A 12,503-nucleotide genomic window follows, 5' to 3' on the forward strand; every position below is an offset into this window, starting at 1 on the left:
AGGACAAGGAGATGTGGGCTGGAGGTGTAACCTCTACCTCCATTTCTTTCTCATGCTCCTCTAGCAATCCTGGTTCAGGGCCAGGAGGCCTACAGAGTGTATTGTTACCCCAAATCTCTGTGTAGAATAATAAGGAGGTGACATATACAACAGGTTCGACTCCTACCAACATTTATCAACTGGGAGAATTAGAAATCTGTGTGCCTCCCATCCATGTTGCATTGAAATAAAGGATAGAAAGAATATGTCCTTAAACAGAAACAAGATTTATTAAGGGATAGATACAACTGGGGGTAGATTCACTATGGGGAACACTACAAATACAACTACCCATGAATAGATTACAGTAAGGGAGTGGGGACATAAAGCCCAGGCCTTTAAACTCTTCCTTGGCTAAACTAATAAATGCCCCAAAATAATTACTATCTTTCTTCTAACTGCAGATGGAGGACACCAGCAATGGATGGTCCGTCTTAGGATCTCTGGAACATAGGAGGATCTGGCTATCTTACTGCCAAAGCAGGAGATCAACAGATCTGAACTGACAGCAAGCCTTCATTGGATCCTTTGGTGGATTACAGGGATCAGGTAAGTATCAGAGTCCTTGACAGATGTTAGTAGCCAAAGTCTTGATCTGATGCCGTGCAAAGAACCTGATCATCGCTGTCTCGATGGTGGACAGCCCCTGCGTCACAGCTGAGAGTCCCTTATATGCTGTCTGTGGTGTGCCTTTCTGAAGCACACACTGACAGGCACACACTGACAGGCTCTGGTCCCAACAGGTTCCAGCCAGTTCTCAGTCCCTCAAGTTCTGCCTGGAAACAGAGTTTTGGCAGGAAAATGCCATGAAGAAGGGCACCAGGATGGAGTGCAAACCCTCCCTAACATATGCACCCACTTGAATTTCTAATCTCCATTTTGAATTGCAGCAACATTCCTAACAGAATATAATCATGTACCAAAAACACCTTACAGTATTCATCCCTGCAGGCAGTTTAGAAAAGCGTGACCTATATGCAGGCCAAGGGTCCCAATGAGGCCAGTGTGGGGGAACAGGCATCTGGGACTGCATCCAGAGGTGTCCATACCAAGGACCTGGGTCACTTCTGGTCCCTGGGTATCAAGGGCAGTAGTATGATTCTCTGTGTGGAGCCCTTTGAGATGATTGTGGGGTGTGAGTCATGATGGAATACTTCTCCTCTTCCTCCTCTCTGGAGAAAGGTGGAGCAGTCCTCAATGGTGAAGGAGAGCAGTATGTGACACGATGTGTCTGTGGGGTAGAGGCATGGACTTTTGGGAGCTCAGTACGGAGGAGCAGCAATTCTGGAGTGTCAGAGACAATCAGGTCTCTCAGGTAGCGGAACTCTTGCAATACTAGCATGAGCATCATCAGTATCAATGGTTGTGTATGTACTGGTGCAGACCTAGTGGATAGCAATGGTGCTGATGTTAGAGTGCCTTCTGAAAAACAACCAGTAGATGACACTGAGAGCTGCATCAGTGTTGAGGGCTTCATCTGCATCCAGGACTTAATCAGTGCTGAGGACTTAGTTGGTGCCGATGCACTCTGTCAATAAGGGAGTCAGTGCTGAGTTTGAGATTTTTGATCTGTATGTCTTGGTCCTGAGTGACAGTGTGCCTATTTAAAGTCTTGCCCTCTTGTCAGCCGAAAACAGTTTAACTATGGCCTATACAGATCAGAAGATGAGCTGTCTGCAGATCCCAACGCATCCCGCATCTATCATCAGGTGATTTATTAAGACAGAGGTAGAATAAGATGTAACACACATACATTTATTATGCCACTGTTCATTAAAGTAGACAAGGACCCCCTTCAGACAATAAACAACATAAGCAAGACACACTCAGTTAACAACAGTGGGGGAGGGATAGCTCAGTGGTTTGAGTATTAGCCTGCTAAACCCAGGCTTGTGAGTTCAGTCCTTCAGGAGGCCACTTAAGGATCTGGGGCAAAAATCAGTACTTGGTCCTGCTAGCAAAGGCAGGGCACTGGACTCAATGACCTTTCAAGGTCCCTTCCAGTTCTAAGAGATAAGTATATCTCCAATTATTTTTTTTTAAACAGTTACCAGAGCATGAAGCTCAGACCCCTTAAACCCCTTTAACCTATTGATGTAAAACAGATGAAACCACAATGGTTATTATAATACCATATCCCGAAGACAGGAACGCAATGACAAAAACTCAGGATACCGACAGCGATAGTGGTGAATATCAGGGGCTCTGGACACCAAACAGGAACTCAGGAACTGGGTATTCTTCTCCCTCTGGACAGGTCCTCTGGGCAGGTCTTCTCCCTCTTGGGCAGATCTTCTCCCTCAGATAGGTCTTCAGTGCTTGCCTACACAGTCTCTGCTTGGCCTCAGAGTCCAGTGCAAGTGTGCACTCACTAATGTTGTGTAGCAGTTGATTGCAAGTATGTTAATAGAGACCAAGAATCCAAAGTCCTATGAGTCCTGGTCCCTCTGGGGCTCCTGGCAGCTAGCTGAACTGTGTGGGACTGTGGCTGCCACTCAGATGGACAGCCCTGAGTGACAGGCGTGCCACTCACTAAATAACCTGCAGTTGCTAGGTAGATTATGGCTGTCACATGACTCTAACTGCCCTGACCTTTTCCCTCCTTGATTTGAAAAAGGCTGAAAGGGCACTAAATCATCTGAGGAGAAGGGTGTCCAATATGGAGGCTTAGCTGTCCTTTTACAAATCCAAGATGGACATTACATAAAACAGGTCAGAAACAGATTTTACCCAACACTCTTAGGGTCCTTGGACCTCTCAACAATGCCAGTACTGGAGGTTTTCGGATGGTCTCAAGAAGCCGGGTCTCACCCCTGAGAATGTTGAGGGGGATGCCCTTTTCCAAGGTGATTTCTTGGTGGGTGAGCTGGCAGCCTGTCTTTTCATGTCTTGGCGGGAAAATGAAGATTTTTTTTGTGTTGCAGAGCAAGTGAGGGTTGGCCGATGACCGTACCAATGGTGACCACCACAGGGTCTGAGGCAGGTCACAGTGAGCTCTCCATTAGTAAAAGTTTTAGCTTCAGTTCACAGTCCTTTCTGGACAGAGCCTTCATTTTGAGGCGGTGGTGCACTTTTGTGAGATGTGCCTCTGACTCAAAGAGTGTATGCACAGTGAATCACCGTCACACACTGGGTTGGTCTCATCACAGAAGCTCTGGGTAGGGAGAGCTTCCAGGTAGGGAAAGGCATAGAAATGGAAACCTACACTTATCTAAAAATAATGGGGGGGAAACAGCCAAAGACGTTTTTTAAGAGGGGGATAAAGGGAAGAAAAAAATTAAAAGAAACAGCTACTAAGGAATAGTAACAAAAGCACTAGTATTTACTAAGGGCAGTAAATACATATGCAGGGATCTGCTAAGCATTCCATCCCAGACAAAAGTATTTGAGAAAGAACTGATGGTTGGACTGCACAGCTCTATATAGATGCTGCTCATGACACAAAATGAGGAGGAGCACATGTGTAGCTCCATAGGCACAGCTATCAATGATCTCCGATCCCAGGTGCATCCTCAGGGACACTACTCAAAGAAAAAACAAGGATTTAGTTCACCTGAATGCAGAGATTTGGTGCCCCAAGTGGCCACTCTGATTGCCTGCCTCTAAGGCCAGCCCTGAGTGCAAGGGACTACACCACATCATAGAATTTGGAAGAAATATTTTTTCCTATTGACATAAATGTGTGGTAAATTCAATTGCACTTATTCCAAGTCCTTTGTACATAACAGTGTAGATGAGGTAATTTTGAGTCATTTACATGCTGTGTCCAGAGTCACAGTTGAATCAATTTGCAGAAAGGAATCATGTACAAATAATGAATTTCAGTGATCCTAGAGACTGAAAAATACAAGCCACCTAGTTTGACTACTGAACAGAATTTTTAAACCATTGTATTATCCCATGCATGTCAACTAGTCATATTTGACCCTAATCTTTCTTGTTTGTGCATATGAAAGCATCAGAATAAAATAAATAGAGTCTGAAATTTCATTTATTGGTGATTATATTACATTTGTAGGATTAAATGACAAAATAACTGAAAGCAAACTCTTTCAAAGATGCAGAGTAAAAGATTCAATCACATGGTTGAATCACATACTTAGTCCTGCTTTGAGTGCAGGGGACTAGACTAGATGACGCCTCAAGGTCCCTTCCAGTTCTATGATTTCTATGGTTATTGCATGTGCCTACAGAAGAGTATAGACCATATACAAGATTGTATATCCAGTCAATTTAAAATGAATCTTTAAATAATAACATTTGCACTTGCATACATTCTTGTTTGATTGCTTGCTTGGTGTTTGTTGTTTTTATTTTGTTTTTCCTTGAAGATCTCAAAGTAATTTAAGAACATTAATTAAGCCTTGCCGCTCCCTGTGAGATAGGTAATTATGGTATTGCCAAACCCGTACATTCAAAAATCATGAGTCAGGTCTCAAATAATCATGAGGTTGGCTTAGAAATTATGAGATTCTAAAAAATAATACGTTTTGGGTATATTTATTTGTCTTACGGTTTTTGAGCTTTTATGGTATGCATTTTCAAGCTTTTCTCTGCAACCAAGGGGTTTTTTTTAAGTGACACCTGAGATGTTCAAGAAATAACATGGCTCTAGATGTAGGAGTGGCTGGGCCAGACTACTATGGGAGATGCAATTCTGGTGCCTGACTCTTGCATGGTCCTGCTGGGCTGTTGCAGGAGTCTCTTATAAAGCTCCCTGTGGGCTACTCCTCCAGGTGAGGCAGGCTAGCCTAGCTCAGGTTATGCTGCAGAGTAAAAAGCAGCCCTCGCCCTTCATACATAATGAATAGATGTCTTGCTGAAAAACTCCTGTCAAGGTATATATGGTCTAGTTGCAATAAAAGGGTTAAATACCTGCTTTGCTATGAAGAGAGAAAAGTTGCAGCATCTCAGAGATAAACAAGGAAATGTTGGTTCTTACAACTTGGTGCCTACTTCTGATTCATAGGCTTAAGAAATCATTACTGAGTCATTTGGCACTTTTCTAGAATACAATTGCTCAAAGATTCAGTTACTGATCTATGCAGACTTCTATTGTATTTGTATTGTTGAAGGTGTTTTCTCTGAACGAATAATAATTGACTGTAGGTGGCAGCAAGTTTTTAAAAGATTAAACTATTTTAGACATACGTGCAATAAATAATATTGAGTATATATGATATGATTGTTAGATACTGAAGTGAAGTCTAGGGCTCAATGACAAGTTCCAAACAGTATAACTGCTGTTCATCTTATAGGCTGAAAATATGGCTTCCAAACATGCATTGGGAAATCAATTAGAAATAGCTAGCAGACTAAAAGTCACGCACAAAGATATGAATTAAGCAACTGCTCTTCATTCTCACTATGTTCTATTATATATAGATTCTTATATCGCATTCAGCTGGTGACAGGAAGGTTAAGAGACGACATGACTTCTCAGTGCACAGTTTACTTGGAGATACAGCAAGAGAGGACACAACAAAAAGCTATTGTATTGGTAATGGGGGAAGTTATGGAGAAATCTCTTTACAGAGTGGGTAATTGATGTGCAGAAATTACTCAAAGGCAGCAATAAAAGCCACAATCATGAATGTATTTGAGGTAGTATTAGATAAGCACTTAGATGGAAAACAGTAAAAGATACAAACTCATGATAGATGGGTGGATGCCCCTAGATAGATTGTTTGGCTTTCTTCCATCCCTAAATATTACTCTAGACTGTGTATTTGATTGAAAACTATTTTGAACTACAGATTATTTTAATTCCCTTCATTTTTATATAATATTTTTATAAAAGTCACAATGCTCTTCTTTCAAGAACAGTGTGATTTTCTGGTAGACTTGACTGTGTGTACACTGTAGAGAATGGGAGGAGGAATATTTCAGAGTGAATATCAGTTAATAATCTAGTGACAGCTGCTGAGTTTGAGCATGATATGTATATGCCAAGGGGGAGTTGGTGGGAAAGGGGAATGCATTCCTGAATTTTTCATTTATTAAGTGAGAACAATGCTGCCTGGAATAAGGTTTAAAAAAATAATGCTTTTACACTGACATCTGTTATGTATAACCATGGTATGTAACTCCTACTAAGACTTCAGGTTGGCTGCAGTTTGAGTGACACGGAGTCTTACATACCAGTGCATTGGTAATCAGTTGTTTCATACTCATCACAAAATGTTTTTTAAAACCTCTCACTTTCAAAGTCAGAATTGCTTGATCATAATTAGCTCAAGCCTCACTGATGTGTCTCAAGGGCAAATGTTCCTGTGGCTTTTTCCATTTTAAAGGAGACACCTTATTAGTCATGTGAAAGAAAACAACCCATATTAATGAGAAAATTCAGCAACAGAGAATGTCCTCTTAGTGCAGCAGAAATGCATCACAGGAAGGTAACTAGCTAACAAAGGAAGAAGCTTCTATGGCAACTTTCTTTTAAGGATAGAATTCTTTAGAGGAATAATCACCCATAAACATGGTCTGCCTCCCCTCCACCATCCAGATGATTATATAAGATTAAAGTACCATATTTCTGTACCACTAAAATAATACAATGCAGTAATAATAATAATACAGATACAGGTGGTATAACAGAAACATGAGTAATGGTACAGGCTAAGAACAATGAAGATCATTTTTTTCTGGAGTTGTGTTTTACATAAAATTAAGTCCTTCACCTTCTTCCCATGGGCTTATTTAATATCTTTAGCATTTTAATTGCACAGTAAAAGGGTTGCTGGTCTACATGTCCTGCTTTTGAAGAGAAGAGTCTTGAGTCTGAGAAAGCAGTATGAGAAACAACAGGAAAAAATATCAGTATATTTTTAAATCGTCCAGATTCTTCCAGATTCAATAGAACTAGAAATAGCACAACATGGGGAAAAGCAGAGCAGGAAGGGATACAATAGAAGAAGAGATTTCAAAGTAATAGGAACAAAAAGTACAGGGTGGGAGAAAGAGACAGAGGCCACGTCTATACGACGCGCCATATCGGCGCATTACAATCGATTGCTCGGGGATCGATATATCGCGTCTCATCTAGATGCGATATATCGATCCCTGAGCGCGCTTACATTGATTCCGGAACTCCACCAAAACCAACGGAGTTCCGGAATCGACATGGCGAGCTGTGCACATCGATCCCGCGCGGTGAAGACGGGTGAGTAGATCGATTTTAGATAATCGATTTCAGCTACGCTATTCTCGTAGCTGAAATTGCGTATTTAAAATCGATTTTCGCGCGTCGTGTAGACCTGGCCAGAGATTCAAGGATGAGACAGATTGATAGCAAAACAGGCAGAGTAGCAGCTCAGGCCCCCAGAGAAAGAGAGGGGCAATAAGAAAAACAGACGAACAATGTGAGGAGGAGGGAAATGGGACAGAAAGGGTAAAAGTATTTTATGAAAGTCATTTACTAATAGTCTATGCATTCAAAATAAGTGCAAATTAACACATGCCCCTATGAACATTTTATTCAAATTGTACCTTAGGCTTCCTTTGGGAACCATTGTAGGCAGATTTGACACTCATATAGAGCCATGCTTGCAGTGACTTTATTAACAACAGGAGGGAAAATCAGTACACAAAGTAGCATCCTGTAAATAGCTAAATATATAGGAACACCATTGTGGGAGCTCTGTTACTTAAGAACATAAGAACATACTTATTCCAATACAATATATCTGATATCCATTACAAACTGTTGGCTAAGTACTAGGACTGTCAAGTGATTAAAAAGATTAATTATGATTAATCACACTGTTAATACTAGAATACCATTTATTTAAATATTTTTGGATGTTTTCTATATTTTCAAATATATTGATTTCAATTACAACACATAATACAAAGTGCAAAGTGCTCACTTTATATTATTATTTTTATTATAAATATTTGAACTTTAAAAAACAAAACAAAATAGTATTTTTCAGTTCACCGAATACAAGTACTGTAGTGCAATCTCCTTATCAGAAAAGGTGAACTTACTAATGTAAAATTATGTACAAAAGATAACTGCATTCAAAAATAAAATAATGTAAAACTTTAGGCCCTACAATTCTCCTCGGTCCTATTTCTTGTTCAGCCAATTACTCAGACAAACAAGTTTGTTCACATTTGCAGGAAATAATGCTGCTTGCTTCTTGTTCACAATGTCACCAGAAAGTGAGAACAGGCATTCGCATGGCACTGTTGCAGCCGGCGTCGCAAGATATTTACACGTCAGATGCGCTAAAAATTCATTTGTCCCTTCATGCTTCTTCCACCATTCCAGAGGACATGTGTCCATGCTGATGATAGGTTCTGCTCAATAACAATCCAAATCAGTGCAGATCGAAATATGTTCATTTTCATAATCTGAGTCAGATGCCACCAGCAGAAGGTTGATTTTCTTTTTTGGTGGTTCGAGTTCTGTAGTTTCTGCACTGGAGTGTTGCTCTTTTAAGACTTCTGAAAGCATGCTCCACACCTCATCCCTCTCAGATTTTGGAAGGCACTTCAGATTCTTAAACCTTGCATTGAGTGCTGTAGCTATCTTTAGAAATCTCACATTGGTACCTTCTTTGCATTTTGTCAAATCTGCAGCGAAAGTGTTCTTAAAATGAACAACATGTGCTGAGTCATCATCATCTGAGATTACTATAACATGAAATATATGACAGAATGCAGGTGAAACAGAGTCAGAGACATACAATTCTCCCCCAAGGAATTCAGTCACAAATTTAATAAACAGATTATTTTTTTAATGAGCGTATCAACATGGAAGACTGTCCTTTGGAGTGGTGGCTGAAGTAACCCTCCCAGTCCATCAGGTAGAAAAGAGACCTTGGATTCACTTAAAATCGGGATTCCTCAGGCTTTGTATTTTTCCACAGGAAGGGGGCAGTGGAGCCAGAGTGACCCCAAAATGGATTTTCCATGTAGGGATTCAGGAGGGACACATGAAAAACTATATGGACTTTCAACTGGATTTGGAATGCTACTGGTTTGACTTGCTCAGCAATCTCTAATGATCTCAAGTATTGGTGATCTAATTTGGCAGATTGATGGGAGGATTTGAGATGTTTAGCAGATAGCCAGACCAGTGCAACTTGGCAGTCTTAGTCAGCATGGCATTAATACATTTCCTTGGCAGCTTCCAGACGCTCCATAAGTTTTTGTCAAGCTTGGTGAAGGAGGTTAATGAGGTCTGTCACAGCAGGAACTTGCAAGCCTGCAGCTGCAGCCAAATGAAGACAAGGGTGGAAACTGTAATTGGCATACAATGGGCAGTGTCGGATGGAGGTGTGGGTGGACTTGGTTACAGGGGCCTGCATTCTGTGAAAGTATGGCCCTGATTGCAAAATTTGAGGCATCTGCTTCCAATGTAAAAGATCTGGTAGCATCTGGATGCACATCTGCAGGGAAAGCTTTCTTTAGCTGATCGAAGCCAGTTCGTACCTCCACCAACCAAACAAGGGAAACCCGTTTTTGAAGGAGCACAGTTATCAGTCCTACCAGCTGGGATAAACCTTTAATGAAGTGCTGATAAAAATGAACAAACCCGAGAAACCACTCAACCCCTTTACATCTTTTGGGTGCTCCACTCAGTGATGGCAGACACATTCTGTGGGTCCATTATTAGGCAATGATATACCTAAGGAACTCAACAGTGTCTTTATTGAATTCACATTTCTCTGGTTTGGCATAAAGGTGATTCTAGCAGAGTCTGTCAAGGATAAGGTGAATGTGTTGCTCATATAGCTTCTGGTTTTCAAAGAAGACAAGAATATATTCTAAATAAATAACAGCTCAGTCCAGCATGTCCTGGAAAACATCATTCATAAATGGTGAAATATAACGGGCATTACGTAGCCCAAAATGCCTGTATCAAAGGGAGCACCATTTTCCACTCCCCACCTTCTCTGGTATGAACCAGATTGTGAGCTCCACTGAAGATCCAGTTTAGAAAAAAAACAGCTGAGCAAAGTCTTTAAATTCTCCTGGAGGTATTTCCAGAGTGTCTGGAGTTCCAGTTCCGAGAGAGAGTAAATAAGGCCAAAGGAAATGTCGACCCTGGGCTGTAGGTCGATGGGACAAGTCTCATAACTGTGATGAGTGGACTCATATAAACCTCTATGTGGTCCAGCCATGAGAGCCATACTTTGTAAGGGTAGATTACATAAATAATGGTAAAAGCAGAACTGGATCTAGGTTTTGTGGGTCCTTCATGATCTCCCCACCTACCTCACCCTACCTGGTTCCTGATCTCCCTCCTGCCTTCTTGTAACCCCAGCTCTATAGCCGGATGTAGCTGCTTTTTACACACACGCGCGCGCACACACACACACACACACCCCTGTTTATGTGAGACCAAAGCCTTTAGTGATCATGCACACTCTCCTCATGTGGACAGGGAAGCCAATAAGGGAAACCGAAGCACAATTTTCCAGTTGTGATAATTCTCTCTCTTCTATGGCTCTCTGGAGCGGTAGAGCATCCAGATGGTGGTTTGGATAGATTCATAGGTTCCAAGGCCAGAAGGCACCACTGTGGTCATCTAACATGAGCTCCTATATAACACAGGCCACAGAACTTCCCTAAAATAATTCCTAGAGCATATCTTCAGAAAAACATCCATCTTTGTTTTAAAAACTGTCAGTGATGGACAATCCACCATGACCCTTGATAAATTGTTCCAATGATTAATTATTCTTATTGTTAAATGATAGAGGGTAAAAGTGTGGTGTGGGACACTTGGGAAATCAAAAGCCTTTGTGGCTATATAGGTTAGAGAGGCCCAATACCACCACTGATTATAAGTCAATGACATATGCAGCAATGTTCTGTTAGGTTATTCCTGGATATTTAAGCTTATAAGAATTGTCCTGTAGGTGAGTGGTAGGTGATATTTCTAGATTGCCAGGTAGCATGTTATTACCATTTATATAGAACAATAATGAGCATAGCATAAATACACAGACAGATCACTTAAAATTATATAAAGTTCACTATTCAGTCTTAGAGTTGGGCTCCTTTTACTTTTAAAATGTTAGCACTGGTGCTATAGTAACAGTCTGAATACCAAAATCATCCATTTATCTGCAATTCAGGTACAGCCTAAGAAACAGGAGTGCGAACTCCCCTAAGTTGCCCTAACGATGTACCTCTACTTTGACATGGAGGATCATCTTTAAGTGAAAGGAAAGTTCAGTCTTTTGATGGAAACTGCCAACATTTCACTTGGATGCCACAGTAGCAGGCATTTAGAAATACAGGCAGAAATACTGATGAGTGTTAAGAGTTTGGTGGTCTTAGTCCAGTTCCTAGTGGTCAAGTGTCCACATCAAAAACTGACCGCTAGAAACTAGACTAAGACCAGCAAATGCATAGGCCTCTTACCAGCTATCAGACTATAATGTTTGTGAGACACAAAACATCTTCCTACTTAAGATTTGACTCAATAGGTAACCCAGAATTAAATCCCTCTATGTCCCTTTGAGACACGGAGCCTATTATCCAGTATCTTTTTCTGCTGAAAAATGTGTCATCATTTCTGGCAAATGTTACAAATCTGAAAGACTAATACATTTGGATCTGTGTGTTACCTGTTCTTTCCCCATAGTCAGACTGCATGAAACAAGCTCTAAAAATTAATCTATGTATGTAATAAATACAAAGTACCAAAATAGATTAATCAGCATGGTTTTTGTATTTGCTCTACAGTATAAACTTTTGGAGTGAAATAAATACAGAACAGAAGAAATTTCCACATCACAACGAGATCTTCTAGATAAGCCATTTTATTCTGGTTAATGTAGAATACTGTGTTTTACTGGTTTGCCTTTACAGGGAAGAAATATGTTAGACATCGTCTATCTACAGAGACATTTTTGTCCTCCTTGGGGGGAATAAAACAGGAAAAATAAATTAATAAGCTGTCAAGAGCCAAGAGGTCTGGCCTTGATTTCTTTGTAGTCTCTATTTGAGGAAATCATCTAGATAGCTCTCATATTTCTATGCTCATATTTTTATTATTACTGCCCTTGCCTTAAAGAATGAACTGCAAGGACTCAGAGAAAGGATTGGAAGCCTGCCTGTATTGTCAACTCCAAAGTAATTCTCCTAGCCTCTGCTACAGTGCTTTTCAGAAATTTTCCTCAGCAATAGTATCCAGTGAATCACAACACATACCACAATGACTCCTAGGACAATAATGCAATGACAGAGAATTCCCCCCCCCCCCCCCGCCTGCTTTCTTACAGTGAAAGAACAATATTCTAACATAGATTACTGACACTTTTTTTATGGTTGCCAATAGGGTCGGTGCTTAATAGCAAGTCTAAAATTATGAACCTCAGGTTGTGAGGCTATGATGTGTGGATGTCCTCCTCTGAAGGGTTAATTTTGTTTTGCTCATTTTAAATTTTATTGAAAACTAATATGATTACACATTCAAATTATTTTGCCCTGCAGACCTTTAA

At 40.6% G+C, this 12,503-nt stretch overlaps 1 long non-coding RNA gene across 1 annotated transcript in view; it reads left to right on the forward strand.

Moving 5' to 3' along the window:
* The window catches only part of LOC142047793 (uncharacterized), a 42,512-nt gene that overhangs the window by 7,219 nt on the left and 22,790 nt on the right, over nt 1-12,503 (forward strand). Inside the window, exon 2 of the long non-coding RNA XR_012657042.1 lies at nt 444-588. This is a non-coding gene — a long non-coding RNA (uncharacterized LOC142047793). The remainder of the gene's footprint in view (nt 1-443; nt 589-12,503) is intronic.

The sequence above is a fragment of the Chelonoidis abingdonii genome, chromosome 15 (genome assembly GCF_003597395.2).
Source record: "Chelonoidis abingdonii isolate Lonesome George chromosome 15, CheloAbing_2.0, whole genome shotgun sequence".
Lineage (NCBI taxonomy): Eukaryota > Metazoa > Chordata > Testudines > Testudinidae > Chelonoidis > Chelonoidis abingdonii.